Source organism: Ranitomeya variabilis, chromosome 2, assembly GCF_051348905.1.
Source record: "Ranitomeya variabilis isolate aRanVar5 chromosome 2, aRanVar5.hap1, whole genome shotgun sequence".
Lineage (NCBI taxonomy): Eukaryota > Metazoa > Chordata > Amphibia > Anura > Dendrobatidae > Ranitomeya > Ranitomeya variabilis.
In genome coordinates, this window is record NC_135233.1 from 544,611,470 (window position 1) to 544,632,715 (window position 21,246).

At 43.8% G+C, this 21,246-nt stretch overlaps 1 protein-coding gene across 6 annotated transcripts in view; it reads right to left on the reverse strand.

Annotated features, from left to right (window-relative positions):
* Positions 1-21,246, reverse strand: part of SMPD3 (sphingomyelin phosphodiesterase 3) — a 567,374-nt gene that overhangs the window by 415,431 nt on the left and 130,697 nt on the right. For 2 of the 6 annotated variants that reach the window (XM_077288166.1, XM_077288169.1), the window contains exon 2: positions 17,399-17,467. The exons of the other annotated variants lie outside the window; for them this stretch is intronic. The gene's annotated coding sequence lies outside the window, so the exon portion shown is untranslated. The remainder of the gene's footprint in view (positions 1-17,398; positions 17,468-21,246) is intronic. 6 annotated transcript variants of the gene reach the window in all.

A 21,246-nucleotide genomic window follows, 5' to 3' on the forward strand; every position in this document is an offset into this window, starting at 1 on the left:
TTTTGCGTGCCGAGCTGGCGTTTTTAATGATAGCATTTTGGTGTAGATACGTTCTTTTGATCGCCCGTTATTGCATTTTAATGCAATGTCGTGGCGACCAAAAAAACGTAAATCTGGCGTTTCGAATTTTTTTCTCATTACGCCATTTAGCGATCAGGTTAATGCTTTTTTTTTATTGATAGATCGGGCGATTCTGAACGCGGCGATACCAAATATGTGTAGGTTGGGGGTTTTTTTTATTGATTTATTTTGATTGGGGCGAAAGGGGGGTGATTTAAACTTTTATATTTTTTTTATTTTTTTCACATTTTTAAAAACTTTTTTTTTTTACTTTTGCCATGCTTCTATAGCCTCCATGGGAGGCTAGAAGCAGGCACAGCCTGATCGGCTCTGCTACATAACAGCGATCATCAGATCGCTGTTATGTAGCTAAAATGCAGGTGTGCTGTGAGCGCCGACCACAGGGGGGCGCTCACAGCCACCGGCAATCAGTAACCATAGAGGTCTCAAGGACCTCTATGGTTACAATGGAGGAGCATCGCCGACCCCCGATCATGTGACGGGGGTCGGCGATGCGCTCATATCCGGCCGCACGGCCGGATGCGGTAGTTAAATGCTGCTGTCTGCGTTTGACAGCGGCATTTAACTAGTTAATAGCGGCGGGTGATCGCGATTTCACCCGCCGCTATTGCGCGCACATGTCAGCTGTAAAAAACAGCTGACATGTCGCGACTCTGATGTGCGCTCACCGCCGGAGCGCACATCAAAGCGGGGGTCCCGACATGTGACGTACTATTCCGTCACATGTCGGGAAATTAAGTAACAATAATTGATGTTTTTGGCATTAAAATGGGCTCTGTTGGTGTTTTCCTGTCCTCCACTCACTGCCGACTTTGATTCTCCATTGACTTGCATTGGGTTTCGTATTTCGGTCAGATCCCCGACTTTTCGCAATAATCGGCCGATTTCACCCGACCCGACTTTTGGTCGGGTTTCGCGAAACCCGACTCGATCCTAAAAAAGTAAAAGTCGCTCAACCCTAGTATCTGCCTTTCCAGTGTGTCTTCCCTAATGGAATTTTGGGGTAATCTGGTGTGAAGCAGTGAAAACAATATTGATGCAGAGAAGCCTGAGACAGAGTACAGGGCTGAGGTAGGTCGCTGAATACAGATGAGACAGCCAAGGAAATTAATGCCAGGCTGTATAGAGCCATTTGAGAAAAATTGATGCCGTGATCACGAGATAGAGAGACTTTGCAGAACTTCAAAATATAAAATATAAAATCATAACACAAACACAGGGGAAGGCAACCACACTGAAAAAGGGATGCCGGAGGGTCAATAATACTAACCATATTATGCAATACTGAAATAAGGAAGATAAAAATGGCTGTGCTAATAAGCCACGTCTAGCCCAGCACATTGCCCACGTATTTTCAGCCCTTTTATTTCAGAATTACATGCTGTTATTACCGTTGACCCCTTACCCACAGGCTTGATTCTATTTGCATGCCTTTCCACTAATGATATGTTTTATAGAATGGTTTCATTCATATGTTTGCGAATAGTTTTGTGATGTATTTGCTAATAAACTGATGATATTTTTATTTGATTCTATTTGCTCCTGCCATTTTTGTGCAGTATATTGATTTAGGGTTGTCGGCTGTGTATAGCGGACACTGTAGGGTTGTAGATAGACTGTGTAGACCAGTGTATGAGACTGCTGTCCCATTGAGAGCCTCGCTGAGACAGGGTAGGTGGAGGAAGAAACCTTTGTAAATGAGACCATAGTCGCAGGAATTGCTGCCACTTACTTTGCAAATCATTTAATTTTTTGTATCACACTAATGTGTCACCAGAAGGAATGGAAAACTTCGAAAGATTGAGCACATGACTGGGAACTATTCAACACTATTGTTATTGGGTATCAAGAAACTGGGCATGGACCCCCACAGACACCAAAAAAAGTTTTTAAGTTATTAAATAGCATTCTGTCAGTGTCCAATCTGTGCCTCTTTGAGTGTAACCACCAAGCCTTGCCCCTTCACACAATATTGGCCGCTAGCTGGTCACCTCTCTATGAAATGTTTGGACAGAATCCTGTGTCCGACCAACTCCCCAACCACTACTGGTCAATAATGGCAATTATTGACTCAAAGTATTGAGACTTTTGTTCTTTGCTAATTAAAGGGAACAGTAAGATCATGCCTCCCAAACCGTCTATATAGGTATGTAGTGAAAAACGATGAAAGGTGGCCACAGGGTGCCACGCTCTGAGTCAGGAACCACCCAGGTCAGATAAGAAAAGTTGATTTATTCATCACACGGCCTTGCGGTCAGCATTTGTTGAGAGATTATTACAGGGTTTATCCCTGCCATTAACTCTAGTAGGGGCGACAACATTTTCAAACTCTTGTTCCTTCTGAACACAATACTAGGGTTTTTTAGGTATATCCACCGACAGGACCGGATCATTCCCAAAAATATACCAATACTTTTTAAAAGGTTGTTGACAATTCTATGAGACCTACTAAATGTTGTCACAAAGCTGTATCTAAACATACTGTAAACATATTGTCCCCAGCAGATCCATTGGATGTTTTTATTTGCATACCCTATCCTTTTTTTGTTCAAATAATCAATCTGTTGGATATTCCTTGTTTTCTTATAGGCATGCTTAAGGATTCCCTTTGGATAACCTTTCCCTCTAAATCCTTGTTTCAAAATTAGGGATTCTTTAAAGACGTCCTCATCTTTAGTTCAATTCTTGAATACGCCAGTGATTTCTTTTTATATGGGCATATAGGTCATAGAAAGGTCAATAAAATGATAGTGTGATGTCTGTGATCTGATGTCTTATTCCAAAGAAATCCACATTTTCCTTAATATGTAAATAAGCTATTAAGATCTATGGGTGGGATATAGATCTCCCTGAGAATCTGCCTCCAGCTCTATTTATAAATGAAGAGTGGGCATTTACAATGTGAAACATGCAATGACTGACAGTCTTCTCTCCTGATCTACATGTTTCACATTGGTAACTCCCCCTTTCATTTATAACAAGCTCAGGAGGCAGATTCTCAGGGAGATCTATGCATAGCCAAAAGATCTTAACAGATCATTTACATATTAAGAAAGACATTGATTTCTCCGGAATCTGACAACAGATGGCAGATATCAAGGTATCATTTTATTCAGCTTCCTATGAAATACATGCCCATATAAATCGCTTAGGAGGAGATTTCCTTTAACCCCTTTCCGACATCAGGCATAATAATGCGCCAATGTCGGATACCCTCCCTTTGATGTTGGCTCCGTAGCTTAGCCCTCATCTTTTCCGGCACATGTCAGCTGTTTTGAACAGCTGACATGTGCCTTTAACAGCTGCGGGAGGAATCGCGATCCTCCTGCGGCTGTTAACCCATTAAATGCCTCTGTCAAACTCTAACAGCAACATTTAACACGCGCTCCCGGCAAGTATGCGGACATCCGCCCATTGGTGAAACCCGTCATGTGATCGCGGGTCACCGAAGGTTTGGCATGACAACCAGAGGTCTCCTGCAGACCTCTATGGTTGTCACTACCAGATTGCTATGAACGCCACCTGGTGGTCAGCGCTCATAGCAAATGAGTAATTCTGCTGCATACAGGCGATCTGATCATCACCTCTATGTAGCAGAGGTGATCGGATTATGGTAGTTTCTAGTCTCCCATGGACTGAAGCATACCAAAAGTGAAAAAAAAAAAAAAAAAATCTAAAAAAATATATAAAAGTTCAAATCACCCCCTATCGAACCCTTCAAAATAAAACAATTAAAAAAAATCAAACATACAAACATAAACGTATTTGGTATCGCTGTATTCATAATCGCCCAATCTACCAATAAAAAAAAGGATTAACCTGATTGCTAACCGGCGTAGCAATAAAAAAAAGTAAACCAATAGATAACCAATAGACCCATAGACACCAATAGGCATTAGGCACAATGACATCACTAAAAAGCTTCAGCAAGTATCCAGAATTGCAGAACGGCGTTGGAAGAAAACACATTCGCAAGATGATTCCACTGAACTCAAACAAGCAACACTCGCATTCAAATCAGGTCTCACCTCTGCTAAACAGGCCTACTTCACAACCCTCATATTCTCATTATCCCATAACCCCAAACAGTTGTTCAACACTTTTAACTCCCTCCTCCGCCCACCACGGCCCCCTCCGACTTCCCTAATCCTTGCCAAGGACTTTGCCACGCACTTCAAAAATAAGATTGACCAAACAAGGCAAATATTTATCGGCAAACCACCACAACCCCTTTGTATACCAGACCAATGCCCAAACCCCATAACTTCCCTCTCCAAAATCACTGAAGGGGAGCCTGCTCATCGTCTCTCCAAATCACACCTCACCACTTGTGCACTTGACCCCATCCCATCCCACCTGCTCCCCAACCTCACCAGCACACTAATCCCATCCCTAACCCAGCTCTTCAACCTATCACTAATTTCTGGTACCTTCCCCACTGCTTTCAAACATGCCACAATCACACCTATCCTCAAAAAGCCATCCCTTGACCCAAGCACTATGTCAAGCTATCGCCCCATATCTTTGCTCCCATTTGCATCCAAACTCCTTGAGCAGCACGTCCATGCTGAACTTTCCTCTCACTTTGCATCTAACTCTCTCTTCAACAATCTACAATCTGGCTTCCGTCCCCACCATTCCACTGAGACTGCCCTGACCAAAATTTCTAACGACTTACAGCCAAAGCTAACAGACAATTCTCTATACTCCTACTAGCCTGTCCTGTCCTGTCTGCCTTAGACACAGTTGACCACTGCCTCCTACTACAGATCCTCTCTTCCTTTGGGGTCAAAGACCTCACCCTATCTTGGATTTCCTCATACCTTACCAACCCCACATTTAGCATTTCCTCCTCCCATACTACTTCATCTCACCCCTTCTCTGTTTGGTGTCCCTCAAGGCTCTGTCCTTGGGCCCTTACTCTTCTCAATCTATACACTCGGCCTGTGACAACTCATAAGGTCCTATGGCTTCCAGTACCATCTATATGCTGATGACACTCAGATCTACCTGTCTGGCCCAGATGTCACCTCTCTGCTCTCCAGAATCCCAGAGTGTCTATCAGCCATATACTCCTTCTTCTCCTCTCGCTTCCTCAAGCTCAATGTGGACAAATCTGAACTAATTATCTTTCCTCCATCTCGCATATCTTCCCTACCTGATCTATCTATCAAAATAAATGAAATCACACTTTCCCCTGTCCCCAAAATGCTTGTGCATGCCCTAATCATCTCCCGCCTCGACTACTGCAACATCCTCCTCTGTGGCCTACCTTCTAACACTCTCGCACCCCTACAGTCCGTCCTTAACTCTGCTGCCCGACTAATTAATCTCGCTCCTCACTACACTCCTGCTTCCCCTCTTTGCAAATCCCTTCACCGGCTCCCAATTTCCCAGCGTATCCAGTTTGAACTACTAACACTGACCTACAAAGCTATCTATAACCTTTCTCCTCGTATATTTCCAAACTAATCTCTCAATATCTTCCCTCACGTAATCTCCGGTCCTCCTAAGACCTTCTTCTCTCCTCCATGCTTATTCGCTCCTCACCCAATCGCCTCCAAGACTTCTCCCGAATATCCCCCATCCTCTGGAATTCAGTGCCCCAACACGTCCGGTTATCCACCACATTTGGATCCTTCAAAAGAAACCTGAAAACCCACCTCTTCAAAGAAGCTTACAACCTTTAATGACCACACGGCCACCTCAATACCATTGGAGCTACTGCAGCCCTCAACCTACTGTCTCCTTCCCCATAATCCTGTAGAATGTAAGCCTGCGAGGGCAGGGTCCTCTTCCCTCTGTATCAGTCTGTTACTGTTAGTTTTGTTTACTGTAAGTTATATTTGTATTTTGATGTAACCCCTTCTCATGTACAGCACCATGGAATCAATGGTGCTATATAAATAAATAATAATAATAAAGTAAAAATGACAGAATTACGTTTTTTGTCGCCAAGACATTTCATTAAAATGCAATAATGGGCGATCAAAAGATCATATCTGCACCAATATGGCATCATTAAAACGTTAGTTCAGCATGCAAAAAATAAGCCCTCACAAAACCCAAGATCATTAAAAATGGAGACGCTACAGGTATCGGAAAAAGGCACAATTTTTTTTTTTTTTTTAACAAAGGTTGGATTTTTTTTTCCACCACTTAGATAAAAAAGAACCAAGACATGTTTGGTGTCTATGAACTCATAATGACCTGGAGAATCATAATGGCAGGTCAGTTTTAGCATTTAGTGAACATAGCAAAAAGCAAAACAAAAAACAACTGTGGGATTGCACGTTTTTTGCAATATCACCGAATTTTGAATTTTTTTCCTGTTTTCCTGTGCACAATATGTTAAAACCAATGGTGTTGTTCAAAAGTACAACTTGTCCCACAAAAAAAACATGCCCTCACAAGACCATATTGGCAAAAAAATTAAAAAGTTATTGCTCTGGGAAGAAGGGGAGCAAAAATCAAAAATGAAAATACCTCTGGTCATGAAGGGGTTAATTACAGCAGGCTTACTGGCTGTTTTTGGTGTAATTTTTTTCAGCAGGTATCTAGGTATCATTAAAGAAGCCCTCCTCCTTTTATTAAAGTTTTTATCCTCTTAAAGAGAATCTGTCACCTCATTTTTCGAATATAAGCTGTAGCCACCACCATTAGGGGCTGAGAGAGAGAGAGAAATTTTCCAGAATGGAAAATGCATGATTTGTTTAAAAAACTGGATACGGTTGCCGGAATCGGTAATTTCACCTCACGTTTCATACGATTTTCGCCGGATCAGTCACTGAAAACTAATTTTTGATGGATCCGGCAAAAAACGGATGAAACGTTAGGCCATCAGGTGCAATCCGGCGCTAATACAACTCTATGAGAAAAAAAACTGATCCGGCGGAAAAAGAAAGCGGATCCGATTTTGGAAAAAATTCGCCGGATTGTGCGTTTATTATTTTGCCAAGCGAGGGTTTGCAAATGGATTGAGAGAGCAATAAAATATTAAAACAACCGCTGTGTTTATTTCATTAAAATACTTTTAAATCATGTGTGTGTGTGTTTTTTAACCCTTTCATACAATTGGATTAATAATGGATAGGTGTCATAATTGACGCCTCTCCATTATTAATCTGGCTTAATGTCACCTTACAATAGCAAGGTGGCATTAACCCTTCATTACCCCATATCCCACCGCTACACGGGAGTGGGAAGAGAGTGGCCAAGTGCCAGAATAGGCGCATCTTCCAGATGTGCCTTTTCTGGGGTGGCTGGGGGCAGATGTTTTTAGCCACGGGGGGGGCCAATAAGCATGGACCCTCTCCTGGCTATTACTATCTGCCCTCAGTCACTGGCTTTACCACTTTGGCGGAGAAAATTGCGCGGGAGCCCACGCCAATTTTTCCGCCATTTAACCCTTTAATTTAATAGCTAGAGCCCCCAAATTGTGCACACAGACACTTGTTACATTAGTGAAGAGGAATATGTAATAAAAAAAGGGATATGAGATGGTTTACTGTATGTAAACCATGTCTCATATCATGTCAGGTTTGTGAAGGAGAAGGAAAAAGCCGGCAATTAAATTAGAGGCTTTTAAGCTATCTAGCGCTGCATTAAATATAAATATACATATATAGGTGTCTCACTGACATATATATATGTATATATACCTATTCTATGTGCATATATCTTCTCTATTCTAACCTGTCAGTGTGATTTTACTGTACACCGCGCTGAATTACCGGCTTTTCAAAGGACACTGGTGCGTAAAAATCGGACAGAACTCGCATGGTGCGAGTGCTGTGCGATTTTTTTCTCGCACCCATTGACTTGCATTGGCGAGTCTCGTCCGAGAATCGCAGCAATACGCAGCATGCTGCGATTTTTTTCTCAGCCGATCCAGATTTTTCTCAGTCCGATTTCGGGTGAGAAAAAAATCGCAAATGAAAAGACACCTATTAACTAACATTGGTCCGAGTGCAATCCGATTTTTTATCGGATTGCACGCATCCGTTTTCCTCGCAAGTGGAAAGGGACCCTAAGAATTTGTACATTTGTTTTACTTTTCTTTAAAAGAAAATTCCAAGAATTTTTTGCCACCAGTAAACTGTCAGCAATCTGCTGCCTTTTATGTGAGACAAGACCCACTGTTTTGTGTTAGATAGGCCTGATTTGCCGCAGGACTGTGCAACTCTGCAGGCAAACAAAATGGATTAAAAAAATTCATCAGCAGATTTGTATCCATAAAATGTCAGAATGTGGGCCACAGCGAGCAGGAGCATTAAATATTAAGGATGTGAGGAGATGAGAGGGGCTTGGAGAGCAGCCTCAGTGCCAGGAACGCAGAGACCTTCTGTGCCTGAGAACGCCACAAATTCGTTAGGGAGAGGAAGATTTGTCTCGTAATGGTATTTCCATTAATTCGGTGGAATTACCCACTGCCCACGCCACTTTTAATGTGATTACAGACATCAGTTTAACCTCTTCCTGCCCATCAGGCGCTGCTATGTAAGGCCGGCGTCACACTAGCGAGTTTTACGGACGTATGAGAGGTGCAGAAAATACGGATTGCATACGGTACAATGATTCTCTATGGCCCAGCTCCTATCAGCCGTATTTTACGGATCCGTATTATACGGTCTTGTATGGCCGTAGAAAATCGCAGCATGCTGCGTTTGTCACCGTATTGCGCAAAAAAAATCGCCAATGAAAGTCTATGGGGGCGAGAAAAATATGGATTACACACGGACCAGCAGTGTGACTTGCGAGAAATACGCAGCGGTGTTCTATAGAAAAGCCGGTAATTCGATTGCCGGCTTTTCCTCTCTCCTTCACAAACCCGACATGATATGAGGCATGGTTTACATACAGTAAACCATCTCATATCCCTTTTTTTTTTGCATATTCCACACTACTAATGTTAGTAGTGTGTATGTTTAAAATTTGGGCGCTCTAGCTTGTAAAATAAAGGGTTAAATCGCGGAAAAAATTGGCGTGGGCCAGTGACTGAGGGCAGATATTAATAGCCTAGAGAGGGTCCATGGTTATTGGCCCCCCTGGCTAAAAACATCTGCCCACAGCCACCCCAGAAAAGGCACATCTGGAAGATGCGCCTATTCTGGCACTTGGCCACTCTCTTCCCACTCCTGTGTAGTGGTGGGATATGGGGTAATGAAGGGTTAATGTCACCTTGCTATTGTAAGGTGACATTAAGCTAGGATAATAATGGAGAGGCGTCAATTATGACACCTATCCATTATTAATCCAATAGTACGAAATGGTTAATAAAACACACATACATTATTAACAAGTATTTTAAATAAAGACACAGGGTGTTTTAATATTTTATCATACTCTTAATCCACCTGAAGACCCTCGTTCTATAAAAAAGGAAAAATAAAAAATCAACAATATCCCATACCTTCCGTCGTTCAGTCACGTCCCACAATGTAAATCCATCTGAAGGGGTTAAATCATTTTACACCCAGGAGCCTGCTAATGCAGCTGTGCTCCTGTCTGTAAAATTTTGTGAATGAATGGAGTGCAGGGGAATGTCCTGTAGTTACCTTGAGTCACGGTGATGCGCCCCCTGCTGGATGTCCTCATATGAACTCGAGCCTGGGAAAAGTTTCCACGCTCAAGTTCATATGAGTTCATCCAGCAGAGGGCGCATATATATATATATGTTCTCAATGACATATACCGTATATATATATATATATATATATATATATATATATATATATATAGACTGTATAAATGTTTTAACGAACATTTGAGCCCATAAATCCATTATGTTGGTTTTGCAAGCCTGCGAGAAGATATCGCAGTACGGATGCCATACGGATTACATACGGAAGATGCCATGCGCAATATACGCTGCCACACCCTGCCTATGGATGACATACTGATCACTATTTTGGGAACATTTCTGTGTATTACGGCCGTAAAAAACGGACCGTATTTTCATACGCTGAGTGTGACGCCGGGCTTAAGACTTGCTAAATCTTTAAACAGAAATGTTGATTATTATTTTTCTACCAGAAATCAGTAGTGCACAAGCTCTACAATATATTTTACCACAGAAATCGTCTTCTTTCTCCTCCTGGACTGATCTTTCTCACTTTATGAGTCAAATCTGCTTTCAGTGACGAGCCTTCTCATTAGGCCGGTTTCACACGTCAGTGGCTCCGGTACGTGAGGTGACAGTTTCCTCACGTACCGGAGACACTGACACACGTAGACCCATAAAAATCAATGCATCTGTTCAGATGTCATTGATTTTTTGCGGACCGTGTCTCCGTGTGCCAAACACGGAGACATGTCAGTGTTCGTGGGAGCGCACGTATTACACGGACCCATTAAAGTCAATGGGTCCGTGTAAAACACGGACCTCACACGGACGTTCTCCGTCTGGGGTCCGTGTGCGTGCAGGAGACAGCGCTACAGTAAACGCTGTCCCCCCCACATGGTGCTGAAGCCGCGATTCATATGTTCCCTGCAGCAGCGTTTGCTGCAGAGAAAATATGAATAATAGTGTTTAAAATAAAGATCTATGTGTCTGCCGCCCCCCCACCCCCTGTGCGCCCCCCCCGCTGTTCAGAAAATACTCACCCACTCCCACGTTGGCTGTCACTCCTTCCTCTCTGCCCCGCGCCTCCTACTGTATGCGGTCACGTGGGGCCGCTCATTTACAATCATGAATAGATGAATAGATCTTTATTTTAAACACTATTATTCATATTTTCTCTGCAGCAAACGCTGCTGCAGGGAACATATGAATCGCGGCTTCAGCACGATGCAGGGTACCACACGCGTGGGTACCACACGCTCCGTGTGGTACCCACTCGCCATACGGGCGGCACACGTGTGCCGCACGTATGGCCTACGTGAGTTCCCAGGCACACGGACACGGATAACTCCGGTACCGATTTATTCCGGTACCGGAATTATCTGGACGTGTGGGACAGCCCTTAGGCCTCACTCAGATGTCCATGTTGCCCATACGACTTGTGCGTTTCTCACAGGTAGCCATTAGGCCTCCTTGACACGTCCATGTTTCCAGTACGTGTGGTACCGTCCTTTCTCACAGATACAACATGTACCCATTATAACCTATGGGGCAGCTCACATGTACGTGTTTTTACACAGACCATGTGTCCATGAAAAGCAACACACAGAGGGGTCCATATTTTCCGGCAGCAGAGATGACAAAGGCCAATACAAGTCTATAGGTCTGTGAAAAACATGTACAGCACATGGATGGCATCAGTGCACAGTCCGTGTGCTATCCGTGTTTAAGGCCTCACTCACACTGGCGTATGACACGGCTGAGTGCCATCCCATGTTTTATCGGATAGCACTCAGTCCAATGTTATACTATGGGGCAGTGCACATCAGCTATTACTGTGTCATGCCGATTCCACAGCATGCTGTCATTGGCACTGAGACTCATCTCACAATCACCCATACAAGTCTATTGATGTATGAAACATCGGACTGCACTCGGATGTCATCCCATTACGGCCCGATATACGCCGAGACAGGCTACGGAGGAGAAATTACTTTCTCCATCTCCTCCGCAGCTGTGCTGCCATTCTCTCACACAGAGCACTGACTCTCGGCTCATGCTCGTAGCACAGCAGGAGCTGAGTGTCATTAGTATATCGCATCCCATGTTATACACTTGTGAGACTTCATCCTAACATTGCAAAGTATAGGAGAAGCTTTGTCATTTCTTTATTCATACAAGAGAAACACCGACATACTGATGGAGAAAATGGACATACGGATGTTACATGGATGGCACACTGACACGGGTATCGTGATATATTTATCAATCCATGAAAAACAGTGATGACACACTGACCAAACACTGACACACTAATCCAAAACAATGATAACACATTGATCCAAAACACTGATGGCACACTGATCCAAAACACTGATGACACACTGATCTAAAACACTTATGACACGCTGATCCAAACACTGGTGACACACTGATCCAAAACATTGATGACACACTGATCCAAAACACTGATGGCATACTGATTCAAGCACTGATGACACACTGATCCAAACACTGAATGACACACTTATCCAAACACTGATTACACACTAATACAAAACACTGATGACACACTGATCCAAAACACTGATGAGACACTGATCCAAAACACTGATGACACACTGATCCAAAACACTGATGATACACTGATCCAAACACTGATGACACACTGATCCAAACACTGATGACATACGGATCCAAACACTGATGACACACTGATCCAAAACACTGATGACAAAATGATCCAAAAACTGATGACACACTGATCCAAAACACTGATGACACACTGATCCAAAACACTGATAACACACTGATCCAAAACACTGATAACACACTGATCCAAACACTGATGACACACTGATCCAAACACTGATGACACACTGATCCAAAACACTGGTGACACACTGATCCAAGCACTGATGATGCACTGGTCCAAACACTGATGATGCACTGGTCCAAACACTGATGTCTTGTGGACCAAACACTGATGACACACTGACCAAACACTGATGAGACACTGATCCAAAACACTGATGACACACTGATCCAAAACACTGATGACACACTGATCTAAACACTGATGATGCACTGGTCCAAACACTGATGTCTCACGGACCAAACACTGAAGACACGGTACATTTTTTGCACATGTGAAATATACTGAAGTGTGAATGAGGCTGTACTTAGATGGGAGTGGACAGTTGGTGCTAATAAGGGGAGGATCTACCGGCTGATACAAACATTCTGCTGAAAGTGCAACTGACACTTAGGGGAGTTTCACACGTCCTGATATTTCAGGTACCGGAAAAAACGGTACCAGAGATATCAGTGTCCGTGTGTGTACTTTGTGCGGCACACGTGTGGCAACCGTGTGCCGCATCAGTACCACACGGACGACTGCCGGGGAAGCAGCGCTACAGTAAGCGCTGTTCCCCTGCATGTGGTGCTGAAGCCGGCTATCATCCCTTCTCCCCTGCTCGGCTTGTGAGCAGGGGAGAATGAATGAATGAGAAGCAGCGGGCACAGGCTCAATATCTAGCGCTGACATCACTGAGTCTGTGCTCGCTACCGGCATCAACTCTTGTGACCTCAGGACCGTGGGAGAATGCAAGTGATGTGGTCACTGTGACAGAGCTTGAACTGCCGTGACCTCATCACTTGCATTCTCCCATGGTCCTGAGGTCACAGGAGTTCATGCCGGCGAGTGAGCACAGACTCAGTGACGTCACCGCTAGTTACTGAGTCTGCGCCTGCTGCATGTCATTCATTCCCCAGTAGTTTAGAGCCAGGAGCGGTTGCATTAGCAGCGCTCCCGGTTGTAAACTATACATTCCCGGACAGGTATGGTATACTGTTGTTTTTTTATTTTAACATTTTTTACAGGAGATCGAGGGCTTCACTGTAATGGCAGACTAATAAAGATGGTAAAACTGTGTTTATTGTTTGATTTCATTAAAATAATTTTTTCTCACTGTGTGGTGTTTTACTAACCCTTTAACAACTATAGGATTAGTAATGGATAGGTGTCTTATTGACACCTCTCCATTACTAAGTCAGCTTAATGTCACCTTACAATAGGAAGGTGATATTAACCCCTCATTACCCCACTTGCCATTGCTTCAGGGCAAGTGGGAAGAAGCGGGCAAAGCTCCAGAATTGGTTCGTTTAATAGATGCACCTTTTCTGGGCAGCTGTGGGCTGCTTTTTTTTAGGCTGGGGGTACCATGATACCAGCCTGAGAATAGCAGCCCCCAGCTGTGAGTTTTGCGGGGTTGGTTGTAAACTATAGGGAGGGTCCCCACGTCGGGTTTTTATTCATTCATTGTCCCCTGCTCACGCTGCTGCCGTCAGAGCAGGGGACAATGGATGAAAGCCACATTCAGCACCACACGCAGGGGAACAGCGGCTTACAGTAGCTCTGCTTCCCCCGCCGCCGTCCGTGCGCCCGGAGGACAGTGTACAGTGTTCTCCGTGTGGACGTGTGTGGCACGTTTGGCGGCCCGTGTGTCTGGATAAAAACAGACATGTCTGCGTGTTTTGCACACAGACACACGGTCCGTCAAAACACACTGACATGTGCATAGACCCATTCACTTGAATGGGTCTACGTGTGTCAGTGTCTCCGGTACGTAAAACTGTCACTACATGTACCAGAGACACTGACGTGTGAAACCAGCCTTAAAGAGTAGACATCGTTTTAAAGGGAATCTGTCACCCCAAAAATCGTATATGAGCTAAGGCCACCGGCATCAGGGGCTTATCTACAGCATCCTGTAATGCTGTAAATAAGCCCCCGATGTAACCTGAAAGGTAAGAAAAACAGGTTATATTATACTCACCCAGGGGTGGTCCCGGTGCGGTCCTGTCTGATGGGCATTGCGGTCCGGGTCCGGCGCCTCCCATCTTCATACGATGACGTCCTCTTCTTGTCTCCTGCCACGGCTCCGGCGCAGGCGCACTTTGTCTGCCTTGTTGAGGGCAGAGCAAAGTTCTGCAGTGCGCAGGCGCCGGGAAAGGTCAGAGAGGCCCGGCACCTGCGCACTGCAGTACTTTGTTCTGCCCTGAACAGGGCAGACAAAGTACGCCTGCACCAGAGCCGCGGCAGGAAGACAAGAAGAGGACGTCATCGTAAGAACTTGGGAGGCCCCGGACTGCACAGCGACGCCCATCGGACCCGGACCGCAGCGGGACCGCCCCTGGGTGAGTATAATCTAACCTCTTTTTCTCATCTTTCAGGATACATCGGGGGTTTATCTACAGCATTACAGAATGCTGCAGATAAGCCCCTGATGCCGGTGGCCTTAGCTCATATACGATTTTTGGAGTGACAGATTCCCTTTAATTATTATTTCATAACTCAATAGTTCACATGGAAATAAGAAACTTTGTAATATACAGTATCTTATCGGAAATCTGTCATCTCAATTTATGGGTAAAATCTGTAAAATCTTTTCAGTGAAGACAGATTTTTACATTACTTAGATAGGAAATGACATTTAGTGCTTTAAAAATTCCATAGAGGAGAGAGGAGCTAGAGACATTCTGCTGAAATGACAGTTGCTGTTCTCCATAGAACCTTCTGAGCACTAACTGTCAGTAATGCGAACATTTATTTTCAGTGATGACAGACTTCACACATTGAATTTGAAGAGTTTGAAAAATCAGTCTAGGAGGAGATATAATATATTACAAAGTTGTTTAATTTCATGAGAACCATTAAGTTATGAAAATAAATAAAATGACGGTAAGTCAATAAAATTCCAAAATCACTTTGTAACATATTATACTGGGTTACACTGGGTTAATGAAGCTGCAGTAACTCTTTTTCAAGGGTGATTGTGTGTGGCTGACTTGCAGCGGTCCTCTGATGGACGGATGTGTGGTATTTCTGCTGTTCTACACCTCTTATTGCAAGTGACCTTCTAGGAAATATTAGTTCATCTATACAATATTAACATCAGTTTACCATCCAGAGTCAAAGCTGTGGGCACTTGAGCTATGGAGCCACACGTCAGCGGGCCCCTTACTCCACCGCCTCTTCTATTCTCAGTGTATTCTGTACATCAATAATGACAGGTTTTTTCATCAGTATTTTCACTGCGGTTTTTGTTTGTTTATCGTACCTGCGCGTGACAGTGCGTCACTTCTGTCTGCTGACTCCTGTCTCCTGCGCTTCTTTCGTCAGTGTCCCCTCTCGGATGTCTGTCACTCTTTGCCTTCATCCTCCTGACTTGGTACATGGGCATCACTCAGCTAACATGCCCTCCCTGTGTACTATCTGTCACCGGCTGCTGGAGCTCCAGATGGAGAGCTCTTTCCAGAGTATCTGGACACCGTGTTACTTAGAAGGAAGGTTCTTACATGATCGGATGCATGGCCTATTATGATAATCAGATCTTTGAACCATTGTGATATAATCTGGGACACTTCATTATAACCAGGGTCAAGGGTGGACACAAATCGCAACTAGTTTTCTAGAGAACGTTTTCCACCATCATCTCGGTTCTGATGATTTTAGCCTTAATTAATACTCAGGACAGCAGTCCTTTCCTTGACTTCAGGAGCACTGGTGCTGGTCTTTCCTCCTAAATCTAGTTATCTAGAGAAGCACGGAGTCAAATATTTAGGGGTCATGAGGACGTCCATGATTCCCGGTCCCAGCACAGGCAGCAATGGATGGAATGCCAGCAGGCTGTCGTGTATGGTCAGGGGACATGTGGACAGTCCGTACATCGAAGACTGTGCTTGGACCAAGTTTCACAAACATCTAGGTTAAAGAGGTTTTCAAGACTGTTTTATTATTGAACTATTGGCCTAAGAACTAACAGGCAGGTAGTTGCTGGTTACCTGCCTGGTCTACCTGGTGCCGACTCAGAGTGGTCATAGACTGCTCCTGCTGAGATTCTGCTGCTCACATCAACAGAGAAGCTCTTTCTCTTCCAGCCTGCTGGCGTCATGCTGATTGATGGCCGACTTTGCATAGTTAGGCAATGGGGAGCCAGCTGTCACACTGTATGATAGCAACAGTCTCACCTCTCCAACAAAGCAGAGCAGAAGAGAAGCTGCTGCCCTGTCGACATGACATCTCGGAAGTCACTGAATAGCTGGCAGAGCAGAAATCAACACTGGGCCGAACAGGCACATAGTTAGCAATTACCTGCTGGTTAGTTCTTAGCAAAAATTAAATTAGTCCCAAAAACCCCCTTTAAGGTCAAACAATGAGATATTTGGTAAGTTTTTGACATTGCAGATTTTCTTCATCATTTCTGCACCAATTAGATAAATTAGGTTATTAGCATTTTTCATTGTGTGTTTCCTGCATATTTTACTTTTTTTAATGGCAATTTTTACCTGCTTTTTTTTTTAATATTGAATGATTTAAAAAAAAAAAAAACTACTTTATTTTAGGAACTTCCTGTTACTTAGTGTTTATAGAACTTTATTGATAAAGTTATGAATGTTTTGCATATGTTTTTATTGCGTTTGGAAACCCAATAAAACACATATGTGCTCTGCATCTATAAATTTACCTCATCTCATTCAAATTTATGAGAAAAATTTGCAAATAAAACACATTTACCACAAGAGAAATTGATCGCAGATTTTAAAAAAACTGCACCGCTGGTCAGTTTCTGCAATGTTAAAAAAAGCAAAGGCACAGAGGCCATGAGATTTCTATGACTCCCATCCACTTTTCTAGAACTGTAAGATGCTGTACTTTATGTAAAGCAAAAATACGTGGCATTAAAAACTCACCAAAAACTCATCATGGGAACGTGCAAATTATAGCTTATCCAAGCATGTTCGTTCATCACTAATTGAGATCTATCAACGAGAGAAAATGGAATAACACTAGGACTTCAAAGCTGCACAAACATAAAAAGAATAAATACAACAATGTCTATACAGTAAAATAGGTGTCAAATGGTATCATGTCAATACAAAAAAAATGTGAATGTAGAGGCCAGATAGTAGCAGAAATGCAACGAAATAAACCTGCTTTACTAGTAATAGATATGTACAAGATCATAACCAGCTGACAAGCACACACACTACGCCACTACTACGGTGCACTGTGCTTTCCAGGCAATTTCACAGGAATTGCAAGAAAACAAACTGGATCAACAAATTCTTGTTCTGTCTTTGTTGACCTGTGATTGCTCTATGTAGGGAGGGAAAAAAAGTGTCATGAAGGCTTTGTCATCACCCTTTTGCTAACAAGGCTGTCCCTGCCAAGGTTTGCAAACTACAAACAGGTCTCTTATAGACAAGCATCAGCATCTAATACCCAGAGATCAGATTCACGTAGAGATCTGTGCAAACGTCAAAGGGCTAATTGACAAGACCACAGTTTGGTGGTATTTTATCATTGGTGGTACTGATATAATATAGTAGTTTATCTACATAAAGGTGCTTCTCACAAAATTAGAATATCATCAAAAAGTGAATTTATTTCAGTTCTTCAATACAAAAAGTGAAACTCATATTATATAGAGTCATTGCAAACAGAGTGATCTATTTCAAGTGTTTATTTCTGTTAATGTTGATGATTATGGCTTACAGCCAATGAAAACCCAAAAGTCATAATCTCACTAAATTAGAATACTTTATAACACCAGATTGAAAAATGATTTTAAAATCTGAAATGTTGGCCTACTGAAATGTATGAAATGTATGTTCTGTACATGCACTCAATACTTGGTCGAGGCTCCTTTTGCATCAATTACTGCATCAATGCAGTGTGGCATGGAGGCGATCAGCCTGTGGCACTGCTGAGGTGTTATGGAATCCCAGGTTGCTTTGATAGCAGCCTTCAGCTCATCTGCATTGTTTGGTCTGGTGTCTCTCATCGTCCTCTTGACAATAACCCAAAGATTCTCTATGGGGTTAAGGTCACACGAGTTTGCTGGCCAATCAAGCACAGTGATACTGTTGTTTATAAACCAGGTATTGATACTTTTGGCAGTGTGGACAGCTGCCAAGTCCTGCTGGAGAATTAAATTTCCATCTCCAAAAAGTTTGTCGGCAGAGGGAAGCATGACATGCTCTAAAATTTCCTGGCAGACACCTGCGCTGACTTTGGTCTTGATAAAACACAGTGTCCCTTTACCAGCAGATGACATGGCTTCCCAAACCATCACTGATTGTGGAAGCTTCACAATAGACCTCAAGCAGCTTGGATTGTGGACTCACCACTAGTGATGAGCGAATAGCAATGTTGCTCTTGTGATCTCCGAGTATTTGTTAGTGCTGGGAAATTTAGTTTTCGTCGCCTCAGCTGCATGATTTACGGCTGCTGGACAGCCTGAATACATGTGGAAAATCCCTAACAAACAGGCATTCCTCACATGTATTGTCACGGGAAGCCTAGGTAGGCAAAAGCTAATAACCCAGGCCCCTGCGATTTCCCTCAACTCTGGGAAACCCTGACTGACCCGCTCCCAGAGTTTACACTGATGGTGTGCATGTCTGGGCCTCCACCCTCACCCTGTCTCCTGTTTCAACCCTAGGCTGAAACCTCCACCCACCACCCAGTGAAGAGACCACTAACCAATACCCACAGTTAGCACAGACAAGGATAACGGAAAATATACACCACGCCGCAGTCACTCAGGAATACACAATAAGTGCACAGGGCAAAACAAATACAAATATAGGAAGGAGGAAAATATGACAAAGGGAAATATACACCACCAGATACGATTCTCCTATTCCTAGACCACCACTCCAGACCGAGATAACCAAGCACAAGACAGAAGCTATAATCGGCGACGCCCAATGTTCAGAAGAACAATTTAAAGGCAGTGGGCGTGACCCAGCTTCCAATCCGAGCACCAGCTAAATTAACCCCGGACCAGCTAGACAAAATCTAGCCGACGCCACTGAGCGCATAGTGGACAAAAGCGGAATTACCGCTGTCTGTTGAACGCCCTAGTATGAACAGCGTCCGACATGGCATGTATCCAGCCTATCTAGCAGCCGTAAATCCTGCAGATGAGGCGAGGAAAACTAAATCTCTGAGCACTAACAAATACTCGGAGATGCCCCGAGCATGCTCGGGGAGACCCAAACAACAATGCTATTTGCTCATCACTACTCTCGACTCTTCCTCCAGACTCTGGGACCTTGATTTTCAAATGAAATGTAAAATTTACTTTCATCAGATAACACCTTGGACCACTGAGCAACTGACCAGTTCTTTTTCTCCTTGGCCCAGGTAAGACGCTTCTGGCGTTGCCTATTGGTCATGAGTGGTTTGACATAAGGAATGCAACACTTGTAGCCCATGTCCTGGATACATCTGTGTGTGTGGTGGCTCTTGAAGGAATGACTCCAGGAGCAGTCCACTCCTTGTGAATCTCCCCCAAATACTTGAATGGCCTTTTCTTAACAATCCTATCAAGGCTGCAAGCCCGGATTTAGGGGGGCCCAAGGGGCTCGGGCCCTGGGCCACCCACCAAGCAGGGGCCTCCCGCCACGCCACGCCAGAGAGGCAACGGGAGATTAGGGAGGTTAATAAGTGGCTCAAGAATTGGTGTAGGAAGGAGGGGTTTGGGTTCCTGCAGAACTGGGCCGACTTCTCAGTGGGCTACAGGCTCTACGCTAGGGACGGGCTGCACCTCAACGGGGAAGGGGCAGCTGTGCTGGGGGAGAAAATGGTTAGAAGGTTGGAGGAGTGTTTAAACTAGGGATTGGGGGGGAGGGTATTCATTTTATAGGAGGGGAAGATAGTGCAGATAGAGAGCTGGGCACAAATAAGGAAGTTGGGGGTGGCGGTGGCATGGGGGGTGGGGTTAGAACAGTTAATAATTTAAGAAAAAATAGAGGTACAGAGAGTAACATCAAGTGCATGTATACTAATGCCAGAAGCCTCGCCAACAAAATGGACGAATTAGAACTAATGTTGTTGGAGCATAATTATGACATGGTGGGGATATCTGAGACGTGGCTGGATGAGAGCCATGACTGGGCTGTTAACTTGCAGGGCTATAGCCTGTTCAGAAATGACCGTAAAGATAAGCGAGGGGGAGGGGTGTGTCTATATGTAAAATCTTCCTTAAAACCCATTTTGCGTGATAATATAGGTGAATTTAATGAAAATGTGGAGTCCCTGTGGGTGGAGATAAGGGGAGGGGGAAAAAATAATAAATTACTGATAGGGGTTTGTTATAAATCTCCAAAAATAATGGAAGCAATGGAGAATATCCTCGTAAAGCAAATAGATGAAGCTGCGACTCAAGGAGAAGTCATTATTATGGGGGACTTCAACTACCCTGAAATAGATTGGGGAACAGAAACCTGCAGTTCCAGCAAAGGTAATCGGTTTTTGACAACTATGAGAGACAATTACCTTTCACAGCTGGTTCAGGACCCAACAAGGAGGGGGGGCACTGCTAGACCTAATATTAACCAACAGGCCAGACCGCATATCAAATATAAGGGTTGGGGGTCACTTGGGGAATAGTGATCATAAAATAATAAGTTTTCATGTAACCTTTAATAAGATGGGTAGTAGGGGGGTGACAAGGACACTAAACTTCAGGAGGGCAAATTTCCAACGGATGAGAGAGGATCTTGGTGCAATTAACTGGGACGATATCCTG